This window comes from Triticum aestivum, chromosome 1A (assembly GCF_018294505.1).
Source record: "Triticum aestivum cultivar Chinese Spring chromosome 1A, IWGSC CS RefSeq v2.1, whole genome shotgun sequence".
Taxonomy (NCBI): domain Eukaryota; kingdom Viridiplantae; phylum Streptophyta; class Magnoliopsida; order Poales; family Poaceae; genus Triticum; species Triticum aestivum.
The window spans coordinates 244,900,383-244,916,390 of record NC_057794.1 but is presented as its reverse complement, the minus strand read 5'-3'; the positions used below and the strand labels follow the sequence as shown (position 1 = coordinate 244,916,390).

Below are 16,008 nucleotides of genomic sequence, written 5' to 3'. Positions count from 1 at the left end.
TCGGTTTGGGGCAGGATCAATGTTGTTCGTTGTTCTGTTCCATGATTCCTAGCATTTTTTGTTTCATCAAAGGTGGTCACATTCAGATTTTTTTAGTTAATGATGAGATGTTTAGCCCTCCTCCCTGGGGCTCCAATCTGTGAGTATGTTGGTGTGTTGAGGAGGACTGAAGAAGTGGGAGGTTATAAAGATGGACGGGAGGTACTAATTGTTTCGCTTCAAGCTTTCATTTCGCTTACTAATCATTTGTCTCATTACTCGGTTTCTTAGTTTGTCTCTGAAAAATGGATGTTTGTAAATTATTTGTTTCCACTCTTGTACAAAAAAGGGCAGGGTCTGATATGCATATGCCATCCCTTCACGTTGAGAACGATTCTGAGGCACCACCGGCGCCGGAGGACTACATCGATGCTGGCTCTGTTGGAAGTTTCGCAAGGTTCATAAACCACAGCTGCAACCGTAACCTCTTCGCCCAGTGTGTCCTAACAAATCACCACGACGTCAAGCTACAAAAGGTGATGCTTTTTGCTACTGACACGATACTTCCACTTCAGGTGAATTGATTTCTGATGCATCTCGACAATTTCTACATGTAAAACTCTATAGCTTCTCTTGAGTTATAACTGGTATACGTGCTTTGACGGAGCTTTTCTACGACTATGGCTATGTCTTGACTCTTGAACAATGTTGTTTCTGCGGATGGCGAAATCGTCAAGCTACCATACTACAGTGGTGCCCCAGACTACCGGAAGCGACTTTACTAGCGGATCTTTTCAGTTGGGGGATTATATGTAGTACTGGGGGTATGAATGCGACAATGCCTGTTGTGTGTATGACAAGCACAACATCCTATAATTATTAGCGAAAGAAGCGTGTTCTCTTTTTGTGCAGGGTAGATGACATGCTGGACACGCTAATTACAGTTAGTACGAAGTTTGTCTGGGTGACATGCCTTTGGGTCATGATGGCATGACATTTTGTGAACAACTGGTTCTTATAAGTTGATGGAGGATTTAATCGATCTTTAGACATTTACATGGTCATCATCCTGCTTTTGAAGTATCTCTGTTCATATTTCAGCATATTTGTTCTTTTTGTTCCAGGTAGCACCTGACATCAACAGCTATGACATCAGGAACTCCCTCGCAGTTGTCGAATACCTCGCTGAAATTTATAGCTTCTACAGACGAACCAAGGTAATTATCTGCTTGGAACCCCGTGGAAGTTATTTACAGAGTTCTGACCTTGTATGGCAATAATAATCTCATTGCCAAATTTGTTGTGCTGTACAAGTTGAGTTGTGAGCCCCCCACCTACATGACACACCAAACTGATATCAATGAGAAAAGGCGTATTTTTCTGATTGACTGGTTGATTGAGGTAAGGATTCCATTCGATGCTTAGTGGATTTGGCAAAGTAGTCTATCTTGGTATTCTCTGGAATGTAAAGTTCTTACAAACCCCAATGTTTCATTGTCCAATGCAGTATGCAGGTGCAGTACAAGATTGAGCTACTGGGTGAAACACTATTCCTTGCTGTCAACATCATTGATAGATCAATGCATAGAAAAGTATGTCTCAAGTTTTCTCTTGAATGGAACCTGCAAGTTTCTCATCTGTTTAGTGAAGCTTACCTTGAAAAGAATTATAAATACTACAGGAAGGAGAGTAAGATAATGACAGTTCATTGGAATATGGATTTTGAGAGGATATATATGGGTTTAGCTCTCTGTAATTACATATTACTTTCCTTGCTGATGCTATTGCTCATGTTATAAAACTGGTCTACATCGCACACATGGTTTCCAGCAAAGAAAACAATGTCATGATTTATAAACTAGGCTTGTGTGCTCAAGTAATATTTTAGTGCTTAAACAAAAGAAACATTTTATCACTCCTGCAGTCCACAGGAAACATAAGAAATAACTTCCACCATAATCTTGTCTTCCTACTTACTTTCACTAACCAAGAAAAATAAACTATAAAGGAATATTTTTAGAAAATAGATAATGATCCTTTTCTGTTTGAAATGCAAAACTCCCAACTTGTCTTTTACTTCTGTTCTGTACATGTACAAGATGATCTATAAAGGATTTTTTTCCAGAAAATAGATAAAGATCCTTTTCAGTTTGGAATAAACTATAAAGGAATCTTTTCAGAAAATAGTAAAGATCCTGCTGAATGGTGTTGTACTTGTACATACTCGAATTGTAGGCCGGATAGTCTACAAGATGATCAGGATGAATTTATCTCCAGGGTAAAAGAGCCAACCATCGTGCATGCCGTTTGGTTGGAAATGATATTGCCTTTAAAATGTATGCACTATATTGCCTTTAAAATGTGTGAGTGCATTCTTGGCATCTGACGTTGCCAAACCCGACATTGATTCTTGTTAAGAACTACTATAATAATATGATAGTATGAGAGACAGGTAGGCAAGCTGTATTTGATTGGGAGTAGATGTATCTCTGAAAAATGAATTAGTCGAGACGTGCGTTGCACGTGCAAGCTTACTAGTATGATGAAGTGGGCGTCCAGTGCCCTGTGGGCAGTGGTTCCTGTTTGTCTCCTGCATCGTCGTCCATACCGTCGATGTCTTCGGAGTCGAAGTCCAGCATGTCAGTCAAATCATCGACAGTGGCTACTAAGTGGGTGGTGGGTGGGCGGCGAATTTCTTCGTCATCCGCATCCCAATCCTACCGGACATAGTTCGGCCAGGACTCTCCTGACAAGGAAAGAGACCTTAATGAGTTCAGTAAGTCGCCGAAGGGCGAGTGCTGAAAGATATCCGCGGAGGTAAACTCCATGATCAGCGCCCAGTCGGATTCGATAGGCATGGGCGCAGGCGGTTCGGAGTCCGTGGCCGGGGAAGGATCCGACAGCTTGGCATCACGGCTCTCGTGAAGGGTAAGGTCGATATTCGGCTCGATCGCCGCTGAGGATATGACCCCCGTGTCGGGGTCTATCCACCCGTCCATGGATGGCGCAACTGGTTCCGAATTGAGGGTCGGAGCGGTTGCTGGAGTGATCTCCTGAACACTGTCCAATGGTAGAGCTAAATCATGCTCATCGTGACCGTGTGGCACACAAGGCAGGGGCTCGAATCCGTCGAAGATCAAGTCTCCGCGGATATCGGCCATGTAGTTTAAGCTTCCAAACCTGACCTGGTGGCCAGGGGCGTAACTCTCGATCTGCTCCAGATGACCAAGCGAGTTAGCCCGCAGTGCGAAGCCGCCGAATACAAAGATTTGTCCGGGGAGAAAAGTCTCACCTTGGACTGCATCGCTATCGATGATTGAAGGAGCCATCAAGCCTAATGATGATGACACAGAGGAACTCTCAATGAAAGCACCAATGTCGGTGTCAAAACTGGTGGATCTCGGGTAGGGGGTCTCGAACTATGCGTCTAAGGCGGATGGTAACAGGAGGTAGGGGACACAATGTTTTACCCAGGTTCGGGCCCTCTTGATGGAGGTAAAACCCTACGTCCTGCTTGATTATTCTTGATAATATGAGGAGTACAAGAGTTGATCTACCACGAGATCGGAGAGGCTAAACCCTAGAAGCTAGCCTATGGTATGATTGTATGTTGGCCTACGGACTAAAACCCTCCGGTTTATATAGACACCGGAGGGGGCTAGGGTTAAACAAGGTCGGTTACAAAGGAGGAGATATACATATCCGTATTGCCTAGCTTGCCTTCCACGCCGAGCAGAGTCCCATCCAGACACGGGACGAAGTCTTCAATCTTGTGTCTTCATAGTCCAACAGTCCGGCCAAAGGATATAGTCCGGCTGTCCGGAGAACCCCTAATCCAGGACTCCCTCAGCCGTTATAGCCCACTTTTGTACTACCTCTTATTTAGTATAAAATTTTGACCATAGATTTACGTAAGAAAATGCCAGTGCATGTGATTAAAAATTACACCATTTGAAATTATGTTCAAATACAAATCCAATGATATAGTTCTTAGTGACATGAATTAACATTTTGTCAATTAAATCTATGGTCAAATTTTGATACTACAAAATAGGAAGAGTAAACTAGGACGGAGGTAGTACTTGCTCTTAAGGTAACCATATAGTTACCGGAGTAGTCTAAGTTACTTTCCACTATGACTAGCCTAGGATACTATAGTAGTACAACAAAAAAACGATGTAGGTGATCACATGAGAAAAAAAGTACTAAAAACATTTCTTTCAGTGCAGTGCGTAGATGCAGTTTTGAACACTACACTTGTCATTGTGATTTGGGAAAATTACGAAAAATTTGAGCTACGTTGTTATTATCGTTTATTAATAGGAAAGAAGTTTCACCTCGATGAGTAGCTTCTCCGTGCACGAAAAGCATGTAAGGAATCCAACAACTTGATCCAGATTGGGACCGATAGATTTTATTGCCAAGATCTCCACTATGCGCATAGACTGAGTCAAGCTTGTGGGAATCATTTTCTGGAAGAGGGTCGTAAATACATCAAGAAGAAATTTAAAAATGTGAATTTCAAGTAGACGGAGAAGAAGATGAGTGTTGTACCTGAACGATTACGGATCCAATAAAGAGTTTAGAGAATTTGGCAGACGAGTGCACCAACGCTGTCAATTTCGGCACGTCAATGACCCTGATTTTTGTTGGACCTTCTAGATCCGATACAAGCAATGTCTCAATGAAAGGCACATTCTCAATGACCATAACGTGGAACAGCTGGAGTGATCTCTTCCCAATTGATGTCTTGTTGCGGGGCCAGCAAGACACATAAATTCATCGGAGATTCGTCGAGGTGATGTGGAGGCTAATGAACCTGTGGATCTGCTCAAGATGAAGGTACTCGAGCGCAGTACAGCTCCGGAGCAGGTGCTCCATAGCCTTCTTCGAGATGACAACGTCGAAGAGGTCGAGATGCTTGAGTTGAGGGAGAAGAAGGGTGGGTGCGGCATTAATCTGGGGAAGATAGCAGGAGCTGAAGCTGGCGTGGCGCAGCTTTGGCGCGAGGCGGAGCGCGGACGGCGGTAGAGAGCAACATCGTCCAGCTTCAAAGCTAAGCTCCTCGAGATGATCTAGGGCGGGGTATAAGAACCACTCGTCGAACTTGGGTTGGACCTTGCAGTTGGTACTGAACATGAGGATGTCAAGGCGTTTGGCTGGCCTAGGGTGCGATGAAAGGATCTTGGAGACTGCGGCCATGCGTTTGCAATCCCCATCGCAGAGGCAGCTGTCGACGGTGAGGTTGAGGGGGACACGATGCTAGAGGGGGCGCCACCACCGGGAGAGCAGGGCGGTCCGCTCGGCAGATTTGGTGGGGAGGAGGCCGATGATGACGAGCAGCATGTCGTCGGGGAGGCTGCTGATGAAGTCCAGGCTCGCCGGATGCGGTTTTGGCTCGAGTCGCCTCCGCTTGTTGGCTGCCTCGCCGTCCATCTCAACCGGCGGCGACACCGGTGTACACGTGTACTGGTGTGTGTTGTGTGTTGGGTGTGTGCGCGTGCGTCCTTCTATGCATGCCGCTGCGCAGTGATGAATTGTGCGCGAGTGCGTCCTCCACGCGAAGAAGTGTGTCCTCAATGCGCCCTCAATTTACTAGCATGCAGGGTGCTACCCCGAGTGGTTTCAACTTTGTTTACTTCACCGTGTGTCAGATGGGCCTTTAGTTTACTTATTTTCACCCACTGCCACATGGGCCAGCACACGACGATACAGAACACGAGCTGACAAGGTAGCATGTGGACTGGTTGACCGGTCAACTAAACAATATACGGAGCTATACGCTGACACAATGAGTGTATAATCTGTCAGTATAGAGTGTTCGTGTGAGAGGGGAGGCCCGTGAGAGATAGCAGAGAGAGAGAGGAAGAGCTACTCCCTCCGTTCGATAATGTAGTTCCAACTTTTTTTAAAAGTCAAGCTTTTGAAACTTCGACCAAGTTTATAAAGAAATTACTTATATCTACAATACCAAAGATAAATGATAGTATGAAGTAAGTACATGTTGTGATGAATCTAATGATCTTTCCAGATGTAAATGTTTTTCTCCACATATACCTGGTCAAACTTTTCTAAGGTTTGACTTTTCAAAAGATCCATATGCTTATGGACGTGAGAGAGTCCCTAACTAGAGAGAGAGAGAGAGAGAGTGAAAAAAGTGTGTGTGGCCCAGGTAGATGGAGAGTTTGAGAGAGAGGGGGAAGAGCTCCGAGATGACAAAGTGGTGCGTGAGAGAGTTACGGGCAACGAGCCAAGGAATTTGTGTGCGTACGATAAGTGTACCCAAGATATCTAGCTTGGATTAGAGAATCATACATAGTGTGCGAGAGAGACCTATAGATGGATTATATATGCATGCGAACTAGAAAGACCCCCCACGCACACACACAAAGAGAGAGAGAGAGAGAGAGAGAGAGAGAGAGAGAGATGGAGAGAAAGAGAGAGGACCAACAAGGTTTGTGTGTTGGATGCATGCGACAGAATTGAAGATTGTCGGTGAGAGAGAGAGAGAGAGCAGGAGTACGGGAGAGGGGGAGGTCGCATTTTATGCATCAAAGACTAATAAAAACCATGTTTCGATATAAACTTGCATTCAAATATTTAAATTGGAGAACATGTTGTCTGCAATCCACACATGAACGGATATATGCGTATATCGAACAAGTTCATTAATTTGACTTTCAACATGTTCATGGAGTACTATGATACTGTACAACATGCTATTCGATTGAGGTGTTCAATTTTGGATTTAGTTCACTATTTTGACCTGGTGAACGAGCTATTTCATTGAATCAAGATATTTCATTTTGGGTTTGATTCCCGTTTTTGAGTGGGTCAACTATTTTTCATATAGTAAATCGCGAGCATGTAAAAACACATTACTCCCGAGCATCATCTCTCCATCTAAAAAAGAAGTGACAAGCTAATATTTCTAAATTTGATTTGAATCGACTTGGTAAGGTAGACGTGGATGCTCATTCTCCCAAATTTTGAATGAACCGTTAAACATCCTCTGCTCGGTGGAATTCGCCCGAGCAAATAAATGGGAGACGCGAAATTACCGTCCTATGTGAGAGACACATTAATTGGCCTGTTGTGCATCGAGGGTAGGTTCGTAACTTCATCCAAGCGCGCCTTCTCCTTGGCAGAAATGATATGTGCCGAATAATTCATAAACTGGTCGGCAAAACACGCTCTCCTCACCCGAAATAGCTCGCGCCCACTATTTCAAAACACGCTCTCCTCGCCCGAAATCGCTCGCGCCCACTATATTTCAAAACACGCCCTCCTCGCCCAAAATCACTCCCGCCCACTATTTGGGGAGAAGCAAAGTTACTCTACTATCCCCGACCCTCAATACACAGACCCATGCCGAGAAGCCTAAAGGCAGGGGTAGAACAGCAACTCCCCCTCACATTTCAGACAAATGCGCCCGTAAAACATGGTTCCACTCCCCTCCCAATTCCCCCCCATTCATACCTCGTGGGCACCAATCACCTTTCTCCCCGGAAGCTCCCTTCTCCCGAGCCGCGAAACCTCAGCCCCTCCTCCATGGCGCCCCCACGACACAAATTTCACAGGCGCCCTCCTCCCTAATGCCGGACATGTTGTCCATTTACCGTTGTGCACTGGGCCGTGTGCCTCTTACTCCGTGCTGCTGGAGCTGCCTCAACGACAACCACGTGAACCGTACCAGAGCCGATTCACCCCCGCCGTTGTTCACGACGCAGGAGCGGCTCCAACTTCGGATCCGTCCAGAGTCCCGGCGCTGCTTCCCCGTAGCCATTGACCGTCGCGACATCACTGTTTCCCTGCCGTTGGTGGCCACCACAACTGCGCCGGCCTCACCGACTCGGCAACTGGACCTGCCTACTTAACCATGCCGCCAGATAGGTTGCACCCTCATCTCAAATCACTTTATTTAGGCGTCAGTTGTCTGAATTTTTATTCTGGGCCAATTGATTCCCAATGGGAAGCAACACCCCTCGAGGCGGCGGAGCTCCTAGGTTGCCAGTTGGCTGGTGTCTAATGTAAGGGTGCGGGGCCGCAAGTTCGCCACGGAAGTAGTGCTTAGATGGCTATCTTAGAGTTGTGTGGGTTCAAGGTACTGCCGCCACCGAATCTGGATGACGGGGAGTCTTTGTGGATTGGCCCGGGGCCACAGACGGCGGAGGCAAGCTGCTCTACCGTTGTTCGCTGGCTCTTCGGGGAAGATTCCTAATAGTGTTAGCCGGGAGGCACAAGACGACCATCAAGCCATGTGGCGTAGATCAGACAGTACCAAAATAAAATAAAATCGTGTGACCCCAATTTAGTCTCAGTCAACAGACATGTGACCACTCTCGTACCTTGATGTTGATCTCTTAGTGTATTTCTTTAGATCAAAGAGATGTGTCATTCTGAACATTATGCGTTATCTGCATCTTTAGCCACACCGTCTTCCGACTTAGTGCAATTGCTCCAACAAGGGAAGCATACACCAGAAGGGAGCTATAGTCCCCACTCAACAGTTCCCTGCATCGAATGTGCGTGCCCGACATGGACAGCCACAACAACTACAGTGCCATCGACAAGTCAGCACATGATGCTCACTCCTATGGATGGCGGCCAGATAGGTTGTACCCTCGTCTTACTTGTGTGCAACATTTATGGCTTTGTTATTCATCTAAGCATGGAAAATAGATTATCACATTTCACTATATATTCATGCTGATCTCTTACGGGTCTTGTTCAGGAGTTAACGCTGTTCCATAGTTCAGCTAAGATACTTGTTCTTTAGGTAATGTTGTTCCATAGTTATCATCCATCAACCAATTCTATCCCATAGGCTGGTGATTATAGTATTGTACCACTTATAGTATTACCTATGTTGTTCTTTAATACTTTTGTGTGCCATCTAGTTAATCTCGAGTACAAACGATACATATTCTGTAGCTTTCATCTGTGTTCTCCCTTTAGTTTTTGAGACCTATTGCTGCTAGTTAACCCCAGTCCTACTATTTATGTCATCTCCTACAGGCACTCATTACATATATCTAACTACTAGTTGTCTTCCATGCATGTCAGATATAATTGCACACACTGATATACCCACAAGAACCTCATGGAGCAATGTAAAGGCCAATAAACTTGATGTCAATGATACCCAATATGATGGAACATGTAAAGGCAGTTCTTCAGAAGACTTGCAGAAAGATGTTGAATCCTCTTCACCCCATAAGGTCCTTGCTCTAACTTGGCCCGTGATATGGGTACAACATGCATATAATGTCCTGGAGTGTATCTACTCTGTTGCAATGCCATGTGCTTAGCATGCTGATCATGCATGTAAATATGTCATGCCTTCTTGTTTTTCAGTACCTATTCCATTCATGATAGCATGTTTTCAAATTCAAGTACTGTCATTCTACTCTATTGCAATGCCATCTACTTAATTTGGACATCATGCTTCTGAATATCTTATGCATTGTTATTCATCAGTATGTACTTCATCTGTCTACCATACCTTTTTTTTACATTGAAGTGTTGTTCTAGTGTTCTGTTGTAATGCCATCTTAGTTTCCCAATCATGCACGTGTATGTTGCCTTAGTTTTTTCTGTACGTATTCCGCTAGCATATAGTTTTACATTCAACTAGTGTTTTTTATGGTGTTGTCCTGTCGTATCCCTAGCTCTTACACCATACTCCCTCCATCCAGATTACATGTTGCCGAAATGGGTAAAAAAGGATGTATCTAGAACTAAAATACGCCTAGACCCATCCATTTTTTCCGGATGGAGGGAATACATCTCAATATGTCATGCCTTTCTATTCTTCAGTACCTATTCCATCTCTCTGCTGTAGCATGTTTTATAACTGAAGCACCATTCTTCTATACAAGGCATGCAAGGGGAAGACGACTATGTTAGAATCCGAAGGGTTACAAACTAGGTCATTGCAAAAGATCCAAACGCCAGGAAATAATAAACCAACTCTAGTTTTTATAGATACTACTCTAGCACAGAGAAACCCAACTCCTACTGATAATAAGCAGATTCCAGTGGCCAAAGAACTAGTCCGCTCCAGTCCAGCAAAAATATGTCAACTCCATTCTAAGAAGCGTGTGGGTATCCTTGCATCATGAAATTTTATAGCATGCTGATCATATTTTCTACATGTTTCTTACCCATCTCTCTTTTAGAAAATAAGCTTAACAGATAGAAGAATTTCTGCACTGGTATCGTCTGTGAGGAAAGATTCTTGCAGGAATCCTCTGTACTCCAATGCAGATGTAAGTACCTGTTGCATATCACTATATTTTTACATTAACATGTATTTTGTTAATCAGCGTGAATCCAACCTTTATCTGATCTAAATTTAGTTGTAGCAAAATGTATGATTAAAGGCCACAATGTTGATTTTTGTAAGGAAAACTGCCTGGTAGTTTTGCATCCTGAGCTGCATGTGTACTATGTCATATCAGTGGGTTTGATTACTTTGGTTCTGCAGTGGGTTTTCAGTGTTTTTTATTGTGTTGTCATGTCGTATCCCTAGCTCTTACATCATACTCCCTCCGTCCGGATTACATGTCGCAGAAATGGACAAAACTAGATGTATCTAGAACTGAAATACGCCTAGACCCTTCCATTTATTTCCGGATGGAGGGAATACATGTCAATATGCCATGCCTTTCTATTCTTCAGTACCTATTCCATCTCTGCTGTAGCATGTTTTATAATTGAAGCACCATTCTTTTATATAAGGCATGCAAGGGTAAGACGACTATGTTAGAATCTGAAGGGTGACAAACCAGGTCCTTGCAAAATATCCAAATGCCAGGAGATAATAAACCAACTCCATTTTCATAGATACTACTCCAGCACAGAGAAACCCAACTCCCACTGATAATAAGCAGATTCCAGTGGCCAAAGAACTAGTCTGCTCCAGTCCAGCAAAAGAATGTCGACTCCATTCTAGGAAGCGTGTGTGTATCCTCGCATCATGAAATTTTATAGCATTCTGATCATATTTTCTACATGTTTCTTACCCATCTCTCTTTTAGAAAATAAGGTTAAATGATAGAAGATTTCCTTCATTGGGATTGTATTCGAGGAAAATATCTTGCGGGAATTCTCTGTGCTCCAATGCTGATGCAAGTACCTGTTGTATATCACTATATTTTTACATCAGCATGTATTTTGTTAATCGGCGTGAATCCAACCTTTGTCTGATCTAAAATTAGTTGCAGGAAAATGTTAAAGGCACCAATGTTGATTTTTGTAAAGAAAACTGCCTGGTAGTTTTGCATACTGAGCTGCATGAGTGTACTATCTCATATCATGCACATTACTGAATTGTAGTGCTGCTTTGGTTGCCCATTCATTCATTCTGTCAATGTTGCTTTCATATTACCTTTCCTGGCTAATGATAGTTGTGCCATATTGTGTTAATTTGGTGTTGGCTAGTTGCCCAAACGTTGGATGTGCCAATGTTGCTTTCCTATTATCTGACTTGGCCAATGATAGCAATGCTAGTGTCTTAATTTGGTGCAGGCTGCTGGAGATAAGAAGACAAACTATGAAAAGAGCAAGGCAACCCCATTGTTTCTTTCCAATAAATCTAGGCCAGGTAATATGCCAATAACTCATGATTAATCTGTTTGGTCCCCCTCCTAATTTATGTTATGATGCAGTGGTTGAGACACTCTCCACTATCAATAATACAAGCCTGCCAAAATCACCATCTGAATCTATTCAGTATCCTCTGTCTTGAATGCAACGGAAAAAATGTATGTTTGTGAACTAATTAATGGCTGAAGGAATGATGGAAATGGTGGAGGAATCAGAGGTGCAGAGTCGTGCAACACAACAACTGATCAATGTTTTCAGAGATAGTGTAGCAAAGCAGCAAGAACTTGCCCACATGCTTATGGGCATCATCCGTGCTGAGGTTGCAGATTGTGATGTTGTAGATCCTTAGGTTCTGTTCATTTATTTGCACTGGCATCAATCTTTGATTGCCCAGTGGATGTAATTTCCTGTAATATATGCTGGATGTGCAACGTTTTTCCCTGTATGTCGTACCTTTGCTTGATCGGTTTTGGTCCTGTGCATAATTGCTCGTCATAATGGGCTCAAATTATCTAATTTGGCCTAAAGACATGTACGAACTTTAGTGGGCCCCTTAAGTTAATGGGCCGTTACCAGACCGAAAGTTAATGGTCGTCCCTCTTAACTCCCGGGTCGTTAACAGGCTGACATCAAAGCAGGCAACATGTGGGCCCAATTGATTTCACAGGCCGCTAATAGGACGTTACTAAGTTCGGGCTACATATGGCCCAACTATACTGTGGGCCTTTAGCAGCCCGAAAGAGACAGCGGGTTTGTACTGGACCATGAAGAGCATGGGCCGCTAAGAGGCCGAAAGTCAGGTCGTATTGTAAATGGCCCAACTGTGTTGTGGGCCTTTAGCAGGCTGAAAGAGAAACCGGGCTGGTATTGGACCATGAAGGGCATGGGTCGTTAAAAGGCCAAAACTCAGGTCTGACTACAAATGGCCCAACTCATTTATGGTCTGTTAACAGGCTGAAAGGCACACAGGGCCGGGAATTGGCCCAACACTTAAATGGGTTGCTAAAAGTCCAAAACTCAGGTTCGACTACGAATGGCCCAACAGATATATGGGCCGTCACCAGGCTAAAAGACACACCGGGCCATAAATTGGCCCAACACTTAAATGGGTCGCTAAAAGGCCGAAAGATGTAGATCGTGAAAATTGGCCCATCCACTGAATGAGCCGTTAACAGGCCGAAATCTCATCGGGCCGATATTGAGCCCAAATATATAGCGGGCTGTTAACGGGCTCGAACTGATGATGGGTTGCAATGGTGTCAAATCTTTAACGGGCCGTTGACGGGCCGAATTGGCACATCTCGTATGGGCCGTTGTCTTAAATGGACCTGACACAAGTAGGCCTTATATGGGTCGGCCTGCTATTTTTTACTGGGCCGGCCTTTTTCACCGGAATGGGCCACTGTTGGGCCATGCCACGTGTCGACCTATCATAGGAGACTCCTGTCCAATGAGTGGATGACATCTGTCCCAACGGTGAGGCAACATGTGTTTCCTCCAGCCAATGATGATTTTACATGTGGAAAATCCCCATTGGTCCGGACTGTTAACGGGTTATCAGATCCAAAACCGGACCTGATAGATTAACGGTGTTCCACTATGATGGATGCCACGTGTCGGTCACCCTTGACGAAAGCACTTCTGTGACGCGCGATTTATCGTCATGGAAGTGGACACTTCCGTGATGATAATTTTGGTAATGTCATGGAACACTTCTATGATAGCACATGTATGATTATCTTGATTCTGTCATAAAATTGTCATGGATGTACATGCATGACAGAAAACGTGACCTACTGTGACAAGCACGTATCATCACGAAAGTGTATTTTTTTGTAGTGGTGGTTTCTCAATATAAGCAGTAGGAACAACTGGATCAACATTATAAAGTATAGTTTCTTCTTTAGCTAGTACCGGTTCTTTAATTTCTTCTTCAATAGGTTGGTGATATTTAAACCACTTCTCTTTAGGGAGATCAACATGAGTAGCAAATGATTCACAAAAGGAGGCTACTATCTCAGAGTCAAGTCCATATTTAGTGCTAAACTTTTGAAAAGCATCGGTATTCATAAAAGATTTAACACAATCATACTTCATCTTAATACCGGACTCTTTACCTTCGTAGAGTTTCCAATCTTCAGAGTTGCGTCTAATTCTTTCCAAAAGATCCCACCAGAATTCAGTAGTCTTCTTTATAAAAGAACCAGCACAAGAAGTATCGAGCATGGATCGATCATTATGAGAAAGTCGAGCATAAAAATTCTGGATAATAATTTCTCTTGAGAGCTCATGATTGGGGCATGCATATAACATTGACTTAAGCCTCCCCCAAGCTAGAGAGATACTTTCTCCTTCACTAGGCCAAAAATTATATATGTAATTTTGATCACGATGAACTAGATGCATATGATATTTTTTTGGTGGTACTCCAATTTCAATCGATTCCAATTCCAAGATCCAATATCATCGCATATCCTATACCATGCCAATGCTTTTCCCTTCAAAGATAAAGGGAAAACCTTCTTCATAACTTCATCTCCAGGTAAACTCGCAGGCTTGAATAATCCACAAATTTGTTCCACATATATCAAGTGCATATCAGGATGTTCAGTTCCATCTCCTGCACAAAGATTAGCTAGCAGTTGTTCTATCATACCCGAAGGAATTTCATATTCAATATTTTCAGTAGGTGCAGTGGGTTGAGGGGTAGCTAATTGTGGTTTCGGTCGATGGGAAGATTGATAACCCACAAGTATAGGGGATCGCAACAGTTTTCGAGGGTAGAGTATTCAACCCAAATTTATTGATTCAACACAAGGGGAGCCAAAGAATATTCTCAAGTATTAACAATTGAATTGTCAATCCAACCGCACCTGAAAGACTTAATATCTGCAGCAAAGTATTTAGTAGCAAAGTAATATGGAAGTAACGGTAACTGTGGCAAAAGTAACAATATTGGTTTTGTAGTGATTGTAATAGTGACAACGAAAAAGTAACTAAGCAAAGATCAATATGTGAAAAGCTCGTAGGCAATGGATCAGTGATGGATAATTATGTCGAATGTGATTCCTCATGCAACAGTTATAACATAGGGTGACTGATACGTCTCCAACGTATCTATAATTTTTGATTGCTCCATGCTAAATTGTCTACTGTTTTGGACTATATTGGGCTTTATTTTCCACTTTTATATTATTTTTGGGACTAACCTATTAACCGGAGGCCCAGCCCAGAATTGCTGTTTTTTGCCTATTTTAGTGTTTCGGATAAACGGAATATCAAACGGAGTCCAAACGGAATAAAATCTTCGGGAACATGATTTTCTCACCGAACGTGATCCAGAAGACTTGGACCCTACTGCAAGGGATCAAAGAGGAGGTCACGAGGGTGGGGGCGTCCCCCCTAGGGCGCGCCCCCTGCCTCGTGGGCCCCATGGTGCTCCACCGACGTACTCCTTCCTCCTATATATACACACATACCCCCAAATGATCAGAACAGGAGCCAAAAACCTAATTCCACCGCCGCAACTTTTTGTATCCACGAGATCCCATCTCGGGGCCTGTTCCGGAGCTCCGCCGGAGGAGGGCCGTCATCACGGAGGGCCTCTACATCATCATAGCCTCTCCGATGAAGTGTGAGTAGTTTACCTCAGACCTTTGGGTCCATAGTTAGTAGCTAGATGGCTTCTTCTCTCTCTTTGTATCTCAATAAAAAGTTCTCCCCCTCTCTCGTGGAGATCTATTCGATGTAATCTTCTTTTTGCGGTGTGTTTGTTGAGATCGATGAATTGTGGGTTTATGATCAAGTCTATCTATGAATAATATTTGAATCTTCTCTGAATTCTTTTATGTATGATTGGTTATCTTTGCAAGTCTCTTCGAATTATCAGTTTGGTTTGGCCAACTAGATTGGTAGTTCTTACCATGCGAGAAGTGCTTAGCTATGGGTTCGATCTTGCGGTGTCCTTACCCAGTGACAGAAGGGGCAACAAGGTACGTATTGCATCGTTGCCATCAAGGATAACAAGATGGGGTTTATTTCATATTGCATGAATTTATCTCTCTACATCATGTCATCTTGCTTAAGGCGTTACTGTGTTTTTAACTTAATACTCTAGATGCATGCTGGATAGCGGTCGATGAGTGGAGTAATAGTAGTAGATGCAGAATCGTTTCGATCTACTTTTCACGGACGTGATGCCTATATACATGATCATGCCTAGATATTCTCATAATTATGCTCAATTATATCAATTGCTCAACAGTAATTTGTTCACCCACCATAGAATACTTATGCTCTTGAGAGAAGCCACTAGTGAAACCTATGGCCCCCGGGTCTATTCTCATCATATCAATCTCCATCACTTGAATATTGTTTTGCTTTTTTACTTTTCCTTTACTTTTTACTTTGCATCTTTAT

At 43.4% G+C, this 16,008-nt stretch overlaps 1 pseudogene; it reads left to right on the top strand.

The window, feature by feature from the left end:
• The first annotated feature begins 284 nt into the window (after positions 1 to 284).
• On the top strand, positions 285 to 764 carry LOC123180605 (histone-lysine N-methyltransferase, H3 lysine-9 specific SUVH4-like; annotated as a pseudogene).
• The last annotated feature ends 15,244 nt before the right edge of the window (positions 765 to 16,008 follow it).